At 36.3% G+C, this 19183-nt stretch overlaps 1 protein-coding gene and 1 long non-coding RNA gene across 3 annotated transcripts in view; one reads left to right on the top strand and one right to left on the bottom strand.

Moving 5' to 3' along the window:
• The first annotated feature begins 292 nt into the window (after window positions 1-292).
• The window catches only part of LOC148955353 (uncharacterized), a 110925-nt gene continuing 92034 nt past the window's right edge, over window positions 293-19183 (top strand). Inside the window, exon 1 of one of the 2 annotated variants that reach the window (XM_089101730.1) lies at window positions 293-414. The gene's annotated coding sequence lies outside the window, so the exon portion shown is untranslated. Of the gene's footprint in view, window positions 415-7324; window positions 7456-19183 lie in introns of those variants that run through there. The other variant, XM_089101735.1, reaches the window with a different exon arrangement.
• Window positions 3761-7304, bottom strand: LOC148955354 (uncharacterized). Its single transcript, XR_016142998.1, has 2 exons — window positions 7084-7304; window positions 3761-3851 (listed from the first exon to the last, which is right to left on the bottom strand). It is a non-coding gene; the product is annotated as an uncharacterized LOC148955354 (long non-coding RNA).

Genomic DNA, 19183 nt, shown 5'->3' on the forward strand with positions numbered 1-19183 from the left:
TCTTTCAGTGTTTAGAACAGTCTTGAACTAACGAGTCGCTAAAACTGAGAAAAATGATGCTATTTGCTCTCACTTATCTTACTAGTGCATTTGTCTTATCACAGACCCAATTATTTGTTTCATAAAACAAGGCCGTCATTATTGAACCGGAAAGGTGCTTCCCTTTTGTCGTAATACTTAAGTTAGCTAATGACGTTTTGCTACTCCCAACCAAGAAATTTTAACCAGAGCTCATTGCTTTGTAAATCAGTATGTCTATATTTTGCGCATTCAGTTCGTTGCCCAAAGTCTGTGATTCCTAAGTTTTATGAAGGAATTAACTCAGTTGGGATTTTTCAAAGTACTGCCAATACAGGATATCTTATTGTGAAAGAAATAACTCTTGTCGAACAACAGGGTCTTTTATACTCACGGGTAAGCCTTACAAATAGGGTAGGAGGAAATGCCCCCTCCCCCCCCCCCAATTTTCACCACTGACCTGTCATTCATAGTAATGGAAGTTTATCCTGCTGCTTGCTACCAGAGCCATGAGAGTTGACACTGTGTCCAAGAGTCAAATTTTCTTGTTCCCCTTACCTGTTGCTATTTTTAACTTACCTGTTGCTATTGTAAACGATCAACCACTGCACTCGGTCTGGGTATTGAAAACAGAGTTACCTTACGGTTTATCGAGAGAAAAAAACCGTCATTTTTTCGTCGAGAAAGCACTAATAGAAAATGAGAAATATTATTTTGAAACAAGTTTCATGCAATGGGTGCATTTCCGACTGCTTTTGCATTCTCCACGCTGAGGAATATCCTTTGATGATTTTGCCAAACTATTCTCCTTAAAGTTAAAGCTGCTTTCCTTGCATCAAATGATGATGCATTAAAAGATGCTTGCATAATTGATTGCATTAAAAGATGAAAGCATTGTGCGAGATTTGGCAAAAGCAAAGCTGATACAATTTTGGCTTTTACATGGGCGTGTAAAATCCACTATGAGGGGGATACACTCCCCAATATTTTTCGGACCCCAGCCTCTCCTATCCTAGGATTTTGGGAAGTTGTTCGAATGTAGAATTCATAGTGCAAAAGGATCACAGTTCTGAAACCTAGGTCCGAAAAAAACAAGATTACTCAGGTCAGGCACCTACGACGGATTTTTGAGGAGGGAGGGGGTCAATAACAAAAATTTAGTTGATAATTTGCATAGGAATTAAACAGAAATCAGGAAAAAAATTGATTTAAAGGTGCCAGGCCCCAAGTGACAGCCCTGCTTCTGTTCCTACCTCAGAGCACCACAGACTATGGAAAATAAATAGGAAAACTGCATGGAAGTCAAACCTTAGTGTGGGTTATAGATGTCTCTGAGTACATTACTGGCCACGCCCGATTGGGTTAGTGCATCTAACTGAGAGAATGAACAAAGAAATGCAAAGGTACGATCCCGACAATGATATTATAATTTATAACTTTTTCCAACAGTTCGTGGTAACGAACTGTATAGTAAGAGCGACTCGTCTCAATAGTAACCGAAACTCAAAAAATCGAAATTTTAATATCAATAGATACATCAAATGAATCAAATTTTTATGCTGATTTTAAATATATAATTTTCATCAAGTTTATTCCATCAGATTCAGCGTATCAGAGAACCTTACTGTAAAGGTTTCAAGCTCCTATCTGCAAAAATGTAGAATTTGGTATTTTTTGCCAGAAGAAAGATCACGGATGCGTGTTTATTTGCCTTTCTTTTCTTCTTTTCCCCAGGGGTGATTTTATTGACCCAGTAGTCCTAGAATACCGCGAGAGGGCTCATTCGAACGGAAATTAAAAGTTCTAGCGAGTTTTTTAATAAAAACAAACAAAAAATTTTCGGAAGCAAGTCTGACTTCTAACACCGATTGTCTACTAATAACCATATATAACGTAATAAGTGACATGACGTAATATCTAACACCGATTGTTACTACTAACCATATATGACGTAAGGAGTGACGTGACGTAAAAATTCAAAACATTAATTTTTATTAATGAAAAATTAGTTTTCAGTTCAGAATTAATTAACTTATAACCTATGGAAATAAATCTGGTATTCCATCAACAATTCGAATCTTTTAATTTAAACTAGAAAAATACTTGAAAATTTTTAAATTAGTTTTTAATAAGGAATACCTACTTGCTGTCTGGTTGATGGTGCTATGACAAGCTCATTGGACTCATAAAATTAAGGATATGTGGTATTTTTATTAAAATATACGTATAAATGCTTTCTAGGCCACAGAAGGGTGACTTGTAGCCTAAACATCTATGGGCTATTCCTTGGAATTATAACAAAGTGAGTCATCTTACTATTTATGTCTGAATGGCTGCAGGTGCAGGTGCCAAATTTGATTTTGTTGTAGTTATATCCATTTTCAACTCAACCAAAACCACATAACTTAATCAACACTATACATGAAGTTTGTTAGAAATGAGGCTTTTATTCAAGTCTTCTCGTTGAACTTTTTATGCCCATGGGAAACGTTTGGTCGCGTGCGGAAAAGTGCATCGCTTCTGTTTAATAAAATCGTTTTGTAAACGCCAAAATTTTCTATTGGATTGAGGATGCGACCCTGAATTAAGTATTTTTTTTTTGCAATTTTATTATCAAAAAGAGTATATTCTTCTATTAATTTTCACATTTCATGTGGAGGGTTTTGATTACTGGGCTCCATGACAGCCTAACGACTCCTGGAACATGACTAATTTTATATTTTATTCTTTCTCGGTGGCCCCACTTTAATTCATTACTCAAATTTAACTGTAATTTTTTTTTTTGTTAAGAAATTTGTAAAATTTCATTTTCTACACATTGTTGAAGATTCAACTTAAAGATTTCTAAGAAATTTCGGCTAGAAAATTTTCTGCGGGGTAATTAGTGGCTCGTCAGTTTGATAACGAATGCATTGCGTGTTATATGCTGTACGCATGTAATTATGCCTACTAAAATTATTAGAGTCTATTATGGTGTAATCAAATTATAATAAGAGTTTTCCTTGCTGTTTACAAGGTTTTTAATATTGTATCGTATCACCTGTACTGTAAGTGCTTATAGCTTGAAATTACGTGCATTTTTGTTGTCTTTATGTCCATTATATCACATATTGTATCGGTGAATATAGTCCTGTTTTAGATGGTGCTGGTGATAGGGAGAATTTTTCCATTGAAAAGCATGACGATTTAGTTAAGTTGAAGCGCCGGATGATTAAAAGATCTTTAATACACAAAGTCAGATATCATCTTCCTATATTAATATCCGAAACGCCATCAATAAGCTTTTAACAATAAAAATCAATACGTAATAAAAATATTTATATAAACGTAACTAGACTGTCTAGAGAATATATAAACGCATTAAGCATAACTAAAGTTAATTTTAACTTTAACCATAAAAAACCATAACTTTAGTTATTATTAACTAAGTAAAGCCGCGTCCGTATTTGCTTTCTTCAGGCAAAGTTGGCCAACTTTCGTGGGTACCACTGACGGGGTAAGGCTATAAACAAATTATTCAGGAAGACTCCGATTGGTTACCCATTTCGAAGTTGCACAGCCATCCTCACCTGGAAATGGCTGGAAAATCAGATGAAGACGGCATATTTACTTAAAATAGAAAACTGAAACAGTGAAATATATATAAAAGCGAAGTTACTACCCCTGGCAAAGCTTACTCTAATATATCTTCCGTTGAAAGAGTTTACCACAAAGTTTTCTTAAGAAATAAAACGGATGCAACTTAGGAAAGGAAATATTTATTCAAAAATAGCTTTATATACAATGTTTGGAGTCAATATTGTGGACAAGTCTTCCAGAAGTGACGTCACATCCTGAAAAAGAATGAGCAATAAAAATGTGTAAACTGTCATGGAAGTTCGAAGCTAATGATCAAATTCGTAATGGTTGACAGAAGATTTGAATCTGACCAATATAGATAGGAACATTATTCTTTGGGCATTCCAATATTTTCAAGTGGCAATTGGACAGAGTCGCCAAGTTTAGAAACAAAAGGAGTTAGAAGCATAATTTTAATCCCGAAAGTAATTTAGTTTAAAGTACCAAAGAAGTCAAAATTCAATTTAATTGTTTGAATTGGTTAAGTTGAAGCTTACAGAACCACATATCATTGGAAAGGGAGAAAACTAAAGAATTCAATTTCTAAATAAAAGACTTCCATATGTAGTTATAGAGCTTTTACTAGTCGCAGGTGCCAAATTTAAAAAGAGATGCGTGGGTGAAAAATCAACAAAAAATAAGCTATAACATTGTGCCAGTCAACAGCTTAAGAAGGTGTACCTTGTGTTTGAAGGTGTAATTCTCACAGGGAATCAAAATATGGTTAACAATTCAATTTTTAAGAGGAAGAGCATTCTCGAATTTAACTAATCAGCTTTGCCTATTTGTTGTCACTGACTGAAGTGGCAACGCTGGCACAAATGTAGCATTGCCTTAAAAACTTCAAAATTTTGAAATAGCAAAATAGTTTTTTCAAAATCAGAGTTTACAGGCATTAATAAACCGAAGGCAGGTCTGGGGAAAAGAAACTGTTTTTATTTGATGGCTTTGGTTGGGTAGCCTACTTTAAAAATTAAAGTCCACCTACTTTATCAAGGTTAATTTTGAGAGAAATGTCTCATTCTAGCTTACTGTGATATCTTACTTTAATTTAAAGAAAATTATTTTATTCACTAGCCGAATATCCTTTTCTAATTCTTATATTCTGTTTTGAGATGTCTAAAATGTTCGTTATAATTTTTGTACAAAAATTACCGTCATCACTAGTCATATATAACTTTGGTACTGGTGCGTTATATGGTCGCTTTTATATACTAATAAAAGACGAAACCCGCCAGACTGGTTATTTTCAAGAGACCGCTATTGAGAAATGAATGCAAAGAGTAGTTTTCATTGCGTTTATGATATTTAAACTATTGTTTTGGGGGGGGGGAAGGTACCTAGGTTAGGTTACATATTTAACATATGCTCTGCTTTACCCCCACCCACCCACCCTAATGTGCAAATATATCGCCCAAATTTGTTTCTAAACTATTATATATTCATCATATTTTATTTTATTTCCTTAGCATTAACCGAACTTGACTTTTTAGAAGTGACCATATAACGCACCAGTACCATAATTTTTGTAGTTGATATCTTCAAACCTGATTTACTCAATTCAAGGTTCATATCGACTGAATGATTTAATATTTCATATTTTCCATCGTTTTTATATGTTGCAGCACAAAAAGCTGTGAACTAATAACACACAGACCTTTCAAGCACTTTTTTCTACGCTATTTCTAATGCATATTTTCGTTAAATTTGGAGAATACGTTTTTTGTACTGAGAATATGAAAGAGGAAGCCCAGAACATTTAATAAGAATGTTAATGAAAAATCAAATGGAGAATACAGAATGACTTAAACAAACTTATCGTATCAATAGACACAAAAAGATATCAATTTTGGCTCTGGTTGAAAATACAGTATACAAAAGATAGGATCATTAAAAAAAAGTAAGAACAATTCCACGTATAAGCAGTTAGAGTGACAGAGTGTCAGTATACTCAGCAGGGTTGCCACCGTCAGTAGGATTTTACTAGATCTAGTAAAAAAAAAAATCTAGTAAATTTAGAGGATCTAGTAAATTTCCCGAAATCTAGTAAAAACTAGTAAAAAGTTTATAGTAAACAAAACTTTTTTATTTTCCATGAATTCAGGGGAAAAAAATTATCGTAATCATATGACAATTTACAGTTTTTGCTTTTCTGCTTTACAATTTACAATTTTGCTTGTCTGTCTCAGAGACAGACAGGCAGTCACATAATGTCATAAGCAGATACTTCCCTTCCGGCATCTAAAGGTCGACAACATCAGCTTTCTGCGTATCAAATCTTACCAACTAAAAATTAAGCTATAATGACACTTGGGAATCTATTGGAATCAAAACAAAAGCGAACCACCCAAGGTGATTAGGTGAATCTCCTCAGTTTGAAAATTTTTATTGAGAAAAAAGGAGCATGTTGAGAGAAATTAAAAGTAAGTAGAAATGTAACATTATATATATATATATATATATATATATATATATATATATATATATATATATATATATATATATATATATATATATATATATATATATATACCATGAAAACGAAAGAAAAGAGGAAAGGAGAAAAAAGAAGAAAAAAGGAAAAAGAAAAGAGGAAAGGAGAAAAAAAGAAATTGATTATCCTCCTATAGTAAAAATCGATGCTTGATGGTGATCAAGCATCGAAAAAATTGAAAAAAATTGAAAATTTTTTTGAGCATTTAGTAAAAACAGATGCGATCTAGTAAATTTTTTCTCTCCGATTTAGTAAATTCTTCCAGGTCAGGGTGGCAGCCCTGATACTCAGTAACCTCCCGGCATCAGCACAGTGAACAACTGTCTTATTATAATGTTGTCAGTCTATAGAAAAAGTGTTTATCAAATTGAATATTTACAATAGGCGATTCGGAATCTATTAATTAAAAACAAGATCCAAAATGAGACATTTGGATTTAAAAAGATATGAAAATTGATTCCAAGACAGACTTAGACATGAGGAATGGGGCAAATTAGTTAGTATAAGTATCCTTTCGCTTGGCTTAGGAGAAATGAATTACTGTGCTGCTTTTGTAACCCATATAATTTGTCAGTCCCGAGTGAGCTGAGTAAATTTTTGTGAGTTCATGGTCAGTTTTAGATCTTTCCAAAATCATGATCATCCATTATAGCGGACATATTTGGAATTTGATCTTCTGCTTGGCAAACATATAATTATTATAAATTGATCCAATACTTCAACAATCGTTTAAAGAGAAAGCTCAGATGAGTTTACACGCGGAAATGTAGGGGAAACGGTAAAATGTATTATTCAAAATCTAGAGGGGCTTTTAGTTTCTTTTTAAAATTTTCAATACAAAAAGGCATTTTTCAATGTCGACACCCCAAAAAGATATTTTCAGAAAATCAGGGGGCGTCAAAAACTGACGCCCCCCTTAGGAAAAACGCTATGTAAAATAAATAATCGCTTACATCAATATTTCAGGATGATATACAGCGCATGAATAATTCCAGGAATGAATCCGAGCAGAGTTAGCAAGATGTTGATAAGTACGCTTGAATTACAGCCTCTTTCAAGAAATACTCCGAGTGGTGGTAAAAACACAGCGGCAATGATTTTGAAAATATCTGAGCATGTACACGGCATTATCTAAGTTTTTTTTTGTCAGTAGTTACAACAGCCTACTATTCTATCGGTGTTCAAACTGAATAAGCGATGGTGTTTGATCTCACTTATCCTACTAATAAATTTGCCTTATCGAGTAATCAATTGTTTGCTCTGTACAAACATGGACGTCATCATTGGACCGGAAAGGTGCTTCCTATATTGTCTTAGTTTTTAAGGTAATGACGTTTCGACATTCCACATACTTGCGGTCTTGCTGCATGAACTCAAAACAAAAGTCCAAACAAGCGCTAATTAAAACCTCATAACACTACGTTGTTCGTGGTTTCAGCCTCATACTGTCAGACTCAAACGAAAGGTCCTATCCAACGATTTTGTAATTTTTGGGAAAGAGATAATAAGCTTAGAAAATTAAATAGATTTGAGGACTTAATTAAAGAAGGAACCAAAAATTACAGCGTGGAGGTCAATTAAGCACACAAATTTTGACCTCATTTGGAACAAAGTAGGTATGATTAAATTGACTAGTCTTTGAGCTAGTAGGCAATCACACTGAATTTTATTTCTGAGAGTGGGGGCTTTTGCGGTTTGAATTTTTTAAAAGGAAAGGATAGGTGAGCTGAATGAAAAGTATAGAGATTTATAGGTAAATAATCGATTTTTTATGTTTATACCAGTGGTGCCAATTCATGAAAGTGTAGGGGGAGGGAGAGGCATTATTGTCGATTTATTTATTGATATGCAAAAAAAAATCAACCCCTCACACACCCTAATGCTGAGAAGAATCGTTCATCGCTGGTGGTGGTTACAGTCAAAGTAGCAACTAGCTTCATCAGTTTTTATACTGCAGAATAGGCAATTAGGAAGCCGCATCCAATTTCGGTAGCTCGGAGAAGATCCATTTTTGACATATCAGTTTTTGAAAGATACAAATTTGCAAGAGAAAGCTGGTATTGGCATAGTCATCGACATCGAGAATCCCTTGATAATGACACACAATCTTTTCCACTTTCGGAAATTTGAGAAAATCGGGATTTGAGGGGTCAAAGGCAGAAGGCAGATAAAGCGTCAAGCAAAGGCATATTTTGCATGAATGGTTGGTCCATCTCACTCGTCAAACGGTCTGTTACCTCAAAATGAAGAAGTTTGCCTGAGTTTGATTGCACTGGATGGCTAATATTGCGTTTACCAATTGTTGAGTTTGAAAGAATATATTTGATACAAATAAAAATCACTTGACTTTTTTTGCTTGGAGTGTTTTATTGTGGAGTAATAAATTCCTGGATAGCGTGTAAAGCCAAGAATTTGGATATGTTTTTGCTCGAATCGTTCCATTCTTCATCGTTGCTCAGCTTTTGAAGTGTCACGTATGTCCCAGGAATCAGTGCAAGTGCTTGATAAATTATTTTCAATGAAAAAGGCTTTTTCCATTATATGCTAAGTTTAGACAAAGGAGACCAAGTTGAGTAGTGTGTATATATACGATTTGAACGGTTGTGTGTAGTGACCAAGGTACGAATAGGTACTATTTGAAAGATAAAAATGGCTTTAAACGATTGTTTTGCCTGTTATTTCAAGCAAATTTATGGTCATATGTCAATTTTAAATTCTTGGTCAACCTTCTTAAGACCATAGGCGGGTGTGCCTTGTTTGCCTCTTTTTTAAATTCTTGATCAGCATGCCTAAGACTCTAGGCAGGCATGACTTTCCAAAAACTAACCTGACAAGTATGTGTCCAATAAGAGAGTCGTACATACTCCTGCCATTTACCCGTGCCCCAGCCATTTAAACATTTGCCTCTCAATTACTTGGACTATCTGTCTTGGCTTTTCTCTGTCTACAATTACCCAGCCCAGTCTTGATGCAGCCTATGCAACCTATTGCCCAAAATACTTGATAACTTCAATTCAAACTTAGACCAAGTTTGAGTAGTGTGTATATATACGATTTGAACGGAGGTTGTATAAAGTGACCAATCTCTCTATATTATGGTCCTATAAAGTGATCGTGCATGTTATATTTGGAACTAGATATTCAGGGACGAGATTGTGTAATGCAACCAGACTGGTTTCTGAGCCAAACACCTATTTTCTAGACCAATCAGAGAGCGGATACATAGGGTACTACATATACGGTAACTTGATTAGTAATTGGATTCAAATAGAAGGAGTGATTTTCATTGTAGTTCATATTAGTAAGAGACTTGAATTCAGAGAGAGAACAGTTTATTATTATTTGAGACGATATTAGCAAAGGAAATGAGTGGTAAGTTTACACTATTTGAGCTTGATGGTGGAGCGGGTGGCAGCAATGATACAAGGGCTAGAGTACCAAACGTGGCAGTGGAAATTACACGTGGATGTAGACTAAGCCTTGAATGGGACGATATGTATGAATAATATGTGATATCATTGAGCAAATTTAAATCAGAGGAGCAATTATGCTTTGCAGCGAAACTGAAAATTGTGCATATAAATAGACTTCCAGCTGCATTAGATACACTAGAGAGATATATCGAGGAGAATAAATTAAATCAGTTATTATCATTACTGTGATTATACTAAATAAAAGTCTTTCTAGATCGCAGACGTTTTGTCTGTAGTAGGTTTGCGTATATTTTTTAAGTGGAAAAAAAGAATCCTGCTTAGTCTGAAGTTTGTTGTGAGAGTGTTAGGACTCTAAAAATGGATAGATTTGAGAAGGAGAAAATCATAGGGAATCTTGTGTTGAGGACAAACGTTTGATTCTAGATGATGATTTTCTGGAGCTATCTATTCAAAGGAGGATAGTTTCTCAGGGAATGCTTGTTGATATAATGAAAACTGATTATCCGTCATTAGACTATTGCATGAAGCTTTTACGTCGTGGTCAAAAGGCATTTACACAATTTATTGACATATTAATCACGACAAGGCAAAATTATATAGTGGGTTTGCTTTTAAACACACTAGCTTAGAAATTTAATAGACTATGATTTTTTCACGAGAAAGATATTGTTCAAGGAGGATTTAATCCTCTCTCTGTCTCTCTCTATCCCACTCAATTTGCTGATCGTAGCACAATTTCATTTTGGCGGTGAGAGTGTCAACACATGAAAAAATGCTCCATACATGTCCACTATGCATGTATAAACTGGGCAGCTGGTCATCATGTGAGAATTGTACAATGATTGATGAGTATGATGAAACGTGCAGATTATGCACCCCGGGTAAATTTTTTAGAGGATATGCCGTACAAATTTATGGTTATAATCCATGTCGTAAGGGGGTGTGTGATTCATCCTAGAGGGCAGCTATGCTTTAATTGACACCATGATGCATGTAATCAGTGGTAGAATACATATCCTGATACGGTTGGAAAGAATCCTAAACATGATTTTAGTTTATTGCTAAGAGATTGGTATCTTCGTGGCTTCAGATTGTTTTGGGAGGAGGAACCAGGTCTACAATTCAACTATTGGAACAACAAAAGAATTTGGTTTCTACGTCATCGTTGAGAAGACAATGGCTACTATGATTATAAGCCTACTGATTTCTATTTGGCTGTTACGGAATGTGATTCACCACTTGAGGACACTGTATGTGACATTGCTTCAAATAAGCAAATTGAAACATGCGAATTTTACAAATGGAATGAAAATAGTATCATTGACTATACAAAGAGACATGATAAGAGTGAAGTTACATTATACTGTAGAAAATGTAACCCTGACATTGAAGGACATCAGGATCAGTATATAGTGAACTCAGATGATTTATCCGAATTAGTTGTTCTCGACAAATACCTATGCGTGGTAGAAGAAGAAATGCAAAGAGTAGAAAGGTCGTTTTTGACATGTATATGCATTATTTTTATTAATAAACCATTTTACATACATTTTTAGAACATTTTGTTCGTAGGGCACTAAAATCAATATTAAACATTTTTGAATATATATATTCCACTAGGAAGTCGTTCAAACGAGGAAAGTCAACGTAAATACTGAGAAACTGCTTGTAGGTATAGCCACGACATCTGAACATGAAAAAGAGTAGTGCATGAAAGCCGCATGTATTAGTCGTTAAATCCTGTACTCTTTTCTGATTTTGAATAATAGTTTTCCCACTTCTGTGAATAAAGTTGTTGATGTACGTAGTGTAGAATTTATATTATAGGCCAACAGAATAAAAAAATTCAATATCCTTCGCTGTTTGAAAGATGCATAGCCAATGGCCTGTCTTCAAAGTGGATGGACTGCTATTAACAATGATAAGGGTATTGTTAACACTTGGAATTTTTTTCAATGAAGTCCGATGGTATGGAATAGGACTTGTAATGAGACATGTATAAATCCATATTAAATACGCCGATTATTTGGTTTGTGTTCATGGTGCAAGGTCTAGTAGAACACTGCCGTCGGGTGTGATTTCCCAATAGGTTTCAAATTGACTCAATGGTATTAGCGTGATACTCTCAGTCAAGGCATTGGCAAATGTGCATTCTAAACGTACATTCCGCGTTTTTACTATGCTCATATCCTGGGTGCCAGACAAGTCCAAAACAATTACAGCATGATTTTTTGAAAACATTGAATCGGTTATTACATTTTCAAATAGTTGTGAATCATAATCTAGGGATTGCATGGCCAAGACAGAGGATTTTTTCAGAGGAAGAGTTCTGTAGGATTTTTTTTATCAAATGATAGAGTGTACAGTGGGATTCCATTCATTTTACACACAAGGCTTGATAGACCAAATAAATTAAAATCATGGGGGGATGCAGTCCAGGATCCAACGGCACTGACACTTTTCACAAAGGCCAAAGCGAGTTTTGATGGGATTTCTCCATTAATAAATGATGAATCGGTATACTTGCGAGAGCCAGTGGCAATGGGACGTTGATTAGTGATCGTATGGGGGACAAGAAGTTTAATGTTGTTACCATTGACTCTTAGTTTTTCCACAGCCAATGCAACAGAGCTCATAACCTGTTGTTTTCGAACATGAATAATTGCCGAAGTGATAATGACATTTGCATCAGGTGCTGCAGCAAATGTTTTCTCAAAATGAAATTCGATGGGGCTAGTTGTAGCCTTATGTCAATCTTGACATTGGGTGGTAACCATTCGGATATATTGAAAAATCATGATTTAATTTTCCAACTAGATGATACTCCTGGCTTACTGCAGCAGTTAACTCACCATCAGTATCAACACCTGATCTATATTCATAGCCCAGTGTCCGACCTCTCAACTCCTTATATGCCTTTGTGGTCATCATCATAAATTGTATGTAGCTTGCATAGTTGGATAAATTATTGCTAGTGCTCACCAATGTTCCATTAATAAATACATTAATTTGTTTGAATAAGTTGTGTAGGATACAGTTCTCATAGGACTAAACCGTCGGCAGCGGTGGGAGTTGTATTGTCTGACTTTTTCTTCACCGCAACATTTAAATCAATAAATGTTGATGATAAATCAATGAAATAGTCTTCATTGGAAAATATCTGAAAGTGTATTTTTTCCAAGAGGGGTTGTTGTGGATGAAATTGTTCATAGTAGCCGTACTTGTTAGTGACATCAACATTTTCAGCATTGAATAGATTCAATGAGGAGCTGATTGATGGATACTATTCTTTGTGGGGGAGATAGGTCATCTTAGGAGAAAAATCCTTCTTTGATCTAACAATCTTTTTCTTCTTCTTCCGCTTATTAGTCTTCTTCCTTTTATTCCTCAAATTCGTTGTTGATTTCCTTCGCTTCCCACCAGGGTAGAGACTGATGACTGATTGATGACCATACACCCTTTTTAACTCCTTCCTATTTTGCTGAGATCTCAGCTGCTCGCCAACTGCTCATTCTGAAGATCTAATATTTTCTATAACGCTCTCGTTGAAATTTTTACCCAATCCCTAGCCCTATATTCTTGGGGAAGCAAATATGATGCCACAGGCAGAAGATATTTTCAGGAAAGGGGCATTGCTGAACGAAATTTCCTAGCAAACCAGCTACCAAGACCACAGCCAGACATTTTTGTAAGCCCTTTGTAATAGTCCAACCCATGACCTATTTGATGAGGACTCAGAGCAGCAACATAGCAGTTGATGTCAGTACAGACAAATGGAATTCTTCTATTTTTCATCTTAGGGAGTGATGATGGGTCAAAAATTACATTCAATCAAAGCTAAACATTTTTTTATTGCTAGAAGATCACCTAATTCAGTTCTTAGCATTAACTGACAGATTTCCAAATATGAAGTCTTTACGGGGATATAGTGAAGGTGCTTTATATTGTAATGATGAATATGATCTTGATTGGTTATTCGTTCAAGAACTCGTAGGAGAGGGACATTACTATTGCTAACTCTGGATGTTTCAACAAATGAGGCTTGGAGAAATATACAAGTGTCCAAGGAGAACGCTGGCGGTTACTTAGGAAAAATAACATTAGTCTTTCGGCACTTTTATCATTGATTATATTTAGTCTAAAGGCAAGAACATCTTTTAGATTATCATTGAGAATAACCTTTTTATTGGTAATGTTTGAGCTAATGTATATCCCCTCTTCCGTTGAATAGTTGAAATGAAAGGCTCCTTTTTAACGAGCGGAACCTCTTTTATTGATAGAATGACATAAATCATTCATACAAGCGAGTTCCTCGTATGGTAATTCAACATATGGATAATCCAACCAACTGATCTTTTGAATTTTAAGTTTTTCGCTAGGGGTTGGTGGCCAATCCTGGGGTCTAATTTTGGTATCATATTTGCAATCTTTTCTCAGGATGTCATATGTATTTTTGAGAATGCAGTGAACAAGAGCCACTTCATAGGCACCGTCGGATTTGATGGAGGTAGAGAATTTTGTCCCAAAATCACTTGTTTTATACAAATCATTGTAGAGTGGATCAGAAACGTTAGACATAAATGCTACATAAAAATCATTGGGCATTGTTAATGTCTTGAACACTAATTCAAGAATCAAAATCAAAGTTGTGTCCTAACCACCAAACAAGTAACTATTTCTTGCCCTTGCGAGCGTTAGTATTACGTATCTTTTTCATTTCATAGACTTCACTATGATTTCTAACTTTTTGTTACTCATAAACTTAGAGATAACAAAAAATTTCTTCATCTTTGTTTTCTCGCAGACGATCAGTTAAGGCTTAGGTGTCTAGAATTTTTGCCACTTTAAAAAGTTCAGTGGACTACAAGTAATTACCCTTTTCAAAAACATTAGTTGTTGTATTAATTCGAATAGCACCTTCAACAATACTTTCTTTCTTCAAAACCACTTAACTGGAGAACTTCTCAAGTAATGCGGCAAATACGCCTGTATCTTCTTGGTAAGGTTTTCTAGGGATAAGGTTGAACCGTGATTTAAGAGACTGGTGTTCATACGTCGATAAGATACGTTCTAATTCATTCATAAGAGTATGTATATTTTCCAGTGTACAATATCTTCAAATTAAAAGTCGAATAGTTCTTATCAATCGTTCGGCCAATGCAGCCTTTATAGGACTCTGACTATGATAGAGCGTTATATTATATATCATTAGTAGTTTTTCGACATGTGGATTAACAAATTCATCGCCGCATTATGTTTGAATTTTTTTTTATGAATCTTGTTCGAGAATACCTTCTATAGCCTGAGCAACTTCAACACCTCTCTTTGTGCGCAATGGAATGGCATATGCATAGCGACTAAAACACTGATTGAAAGTAGAATGTACTTGTACGGTGTGTTGTGACGCCTTTGAATCTCATCTAAAGTTAAGAGATCTGCTTTCATTATATGTAGGGGGAAAAAGGCTCTAGTTTTTCGATAACGATTAGCACGAAGCCTATGATTTCTATGTAGAGTGTAACTTGATTCATTTTGTAGATGGTCTTGTATACTTTTAGTGTGAACACCAGTGACTTTGGAAAGAGTGGTTGGGGAACTCAAACTTCCACTTCACCAATATTTTCATAAACACGTTACAGAACTTCAGCCATTTTGAACGTAAAAACGTAGTGTAACGTCAATTACCCTTTTGTATACTAGTGGGTGAAGGTGGTGGTGATGTTGACTTGATATCAATACGTCGTCACTTTTTCTAACTATCAGTGGTGTGCTCCTCCTCATTGTCAAATCAATGTTTCCACTAGGTATGCTAGTATTTTCCAAGATTGATTTAAAATCTTCTTCTTCTTCTTCTTCCTCTTCTTGTTTTAATGTTGTTGATGATGCAGGAGTATGTTCATTTAATAACCACAACCAAACACTACTGAAATAGTCCAACTCTTGCATTTCAACGAAAGAAATTCAAAATGAACTTTGAAAAATCAAGAAAATGTAACTGTGACAAGGTAAACCACAACCAAACACTACTGAAATAGTCCAACTCTTGCATTTCAACGAAAGAAATTCAAAATGAACTTTGAAAAATCAAGAAAATGTAACTGTGACAAGGTAAACCACAACCAAACACTGCTGAAATATTCCAACTCTTGCATTTCAACTAAAGAAATTCAAAATGAACTTTGAAAAATCATGAAAATTTAACTTTGACAGGGTAAACCACAACCAAACAATACTGAAATATTCCAACTCTTGAATTAAAACTTAAGAAATTCAAATGAACTTTGAAAAATCAAGAAAATGTAACTGTGACAAGGTAAACCACAACCAAACACTACTGAAATATTCCAACTATTGCATTTCAACAAAAGAAATTCAAAATGAACTTTGAAAAATAAAGAAAATTTAACTTTGACAAGGTAAAACACAACCGAACGCTACTGAAATAGTCCAACTCTTGCATTTCAACGCAAGAAATTCAAAATGAAGTTTGAAAAAACAAGGAAATTTAATTGTGACAATGTAAACCACATCCAAACGCTACTGAAATATTCCAACTATTGAATTTCAACTAAATAAATTCAAAATGAACTTCGAAAAATCAAGAAAAATTTAACTTTGACAATTTAAACCATAACCAAACACTACTGAAATATTCCAACTCTTGCATTTCAATGAAAGAAATTCAAATGAACTTTGAAAAATAAATAAAATGTAACTGTGACAATGTAAACCACAACCAAACACTACTGAAATATTCCAACTCTTGCATTTCAACAAATGAAATTCAAAATGACCTTTGAAAAATCAAGAAAATGTAACTTTGACAAGGTAAACCACAACCTAACGCTACTGAAATATTCCAACTCTTGCATTTCAACAAAAGAAATTCAAAAAGAACTTTGAAAAATCAATAAAATGTAACTGTGACAAGGTAATCCATGACCAAACACTACTGAAATATTCCAACTCTTGCATTTCAACGAAAGAAATTCAAAATGAACTTTGAAAAATCAAGAAAATGTAACTGTTACAAGGTAAACCACGACCAAACACTACTAAAATATTCCAACTCTTGCATTTCAATGAACGAAATTCATAATGATCTTTGAAAAATCAAGAAAATGTAACTGTGACAAGGTAAACCACAACCGAACGCTACTGAAATATTCCAACTCTTGCATTTCAACGAAAGAAATTCATAATGAACTTTTAAATATCAATAAAATGTACCTGTGACAAGGTAAACCACACCCAACCACTACTGGGATGGGCTTTGGGGTCCGGAGTTGGCTTTGGGGGGTCTGGGTGGGCCTTTGGGGCGCCGGGAGGGCCTTTGGGTGCCTGGGGGACATTTGGGGACCGGTGGAGGGCCTTTGGGGCACAGGGTGGGCCTTTGGGGGTCTGGGGGGGGGGCACTTGAGGACCGATTGGTCCTTTGGGAGCCCGGTGGACCTTTGTGGGCCGGGGAGGGCCTTTGGGGGTCCGGGGGCCAGTTGGGAGCCTGGGGGACATTTGGGGACCGGTGGAGGGCCTTTGGGACCCTGTTGGTCTTTTGGGAACTCGATGGGCCTTTGGGGGGCCGGGGATGGCGTTTGGGGGGCTGGGTGGGCCTTTGGGGCGCCGGGAGGGCCTTTGGGTGCCTGGGGGACTTTTGGGGACCGATGGAGGGCCTTTGGGGCCCGGGGAGGGCCTTGGGGGGTCTGGGGGGCACTTGCGGACCGATTGGTCCTATGGGAGCCCGGGGGACCTGTGGGGGCCGGGGGTGGGCCTTTGGGCCCCCGTTGGTCCTTTGGGAGCTCGCTGGGCCGTGGGGGGGGCCGGGGGGGCCCTTTGGGGACCCGGGGGGCCTTTGAGGACCAGGGGAGGGCCTTTGGGGCAGTTGGGGACCGGTGGAGGGCCTTTGGGACACCGGTAGGTCCTTTGGGAGCTCGGTGGGGCACTTGGGGACCGATTGCTCCTTTGGGAGCCCGGTGGACCTTTGGGGGCACAGGGAGGGCCTTTGGGGCACAGGGATGGTCTTTGGGGGTCCGGGGGGGGACAGTTGGGAGCCTGGGGGCCTGGGGGTGGCCTTTGGGGGCTCGGTGGGCCTTTGGGGGCGCCGGTGACCCTTTGGGAGTTTTGGGGGGCTTTGAGGACCGGGGGCGGCCTGCGGGGTTGGGGTAGGAGGATTGGGACCCTTTGGGGTTGGGTTAGAGGACCTCACAACACTGTTCAAATGAAACTTGTGTATTATAACGACCACACTCAAAACCTCCTCCAAAATCTCTTCAAAATCTTCTTTTAAAATGTCTCTATCTGTTTCGCCGAAATAGTTCCATAACCTGTCTAAAACGGTTTCGCCCAAATAATCCCTAAACGTAAATTCAGCGTGTTCCTTTGTTATTGGCATCTCTGTGCTAACGCATTTCAAATTAATATGAAACCTTCTCGCGCGCTAAAACAATTCATCGCTAAGATGTTTCTTGCCTAATTGTTTCCATGGCCGGTGGTTATTAATATCCTTTGGAGTTCGACCAGTAGAACTGTTCCCGAGGCAAAGACATTAATGATTTTGGATCTATTCCTGGAAAAATGTTTCTAGGTGAAAATTTTTAAAGTCTGACAGATGATGTCATTGATTGATTGATCTGTCAAGAAAGGAAAATTAATTTGTTGTTTCTAAGGGGAATTATTGATTCACGATAGGTGAATTGAGGTCGACAGCACAGGTGTTCTGACTCGTGACAGCACCACGTGGTTTATGGTTTTCCAAGTGAGAAAGTTCCTGTTTTTCAAATTCTCACTGACAAAAACCATAAAAACATACAAAAATGTGACAAAATTCCTGTTTTTCAAATTCTCACTGACAAAAACCATAAAAACAGACATAAATGTGACAAAATTCATGGTTTTCAAATTCTCACTGACAAAAACCATAAAACATCCATAATTTGATGTTGACATCCGAGAAAAACATCAAATAAATCGAACAACACACTATCCATCCATGAAAACAGACATAAATGTGTCAAAATTCATGGTTTTCCAAGTGAGAAAATTCCTGTTTTTTCATTCTCACTGAGAAAACCATAAACCACGTGGGTCTGTTTGTGCTGGTACCCCCTCCTCTACTAGCATACAATTGATAATTTAAATATCAAAACTTGCGATCCGTGAGTTTTTGAAAGATTTCAGGCAAATAGTTTTATTTGAGGCGTGATTATTTCTGTCTACGTTGCGAATTTTTTGCAAATCAGGTAATTACTTGGCATATTTCACAAAGGAAATGGCAATGGGAACTTTTTAGGCCAATTCTAGCTAGAGCTATTGATACGATTGTTATGTTTTTTTTTACTATTCTTCCTCTGCCTAGCGCAAAGGAAGTTTGCGTATAGTTGAACAATAATATGCAGTTTGAATAATAGTTTGTGCCAGGCATATTATTCAGAACACATACAGCCACTAGTTGCAATCTTAATTCATGGTATACGATTTTTCGTCATATACTTACCTGAAAAAAACACATTTTCTATATTTGCTCATCAAAAATTGAAAAGTAGATTAGTGCGTCCTTTTATTTGAATTAATTTTATCTTAACTGAGACTTTTGGATACGATATTTTTGAACATTGATAATATA

This window comes from Artemia sp. Qi Xiang Cuo, chromosome 2 (assembly GCF_049724085.1).
Source record: "Artemia sp. Qi Xiang Cuo chromosome 2, ASM4972408v1, whole genome shotgun sequence".
Taxonomy (NCBI): domain Eukaryota; kingdom Metazoa; phylum Arthropoda; class Branchiopoda; order Anostraca; family Artemiidae; genus Artemia; species Artemia sp. Qi Xiang Cuo.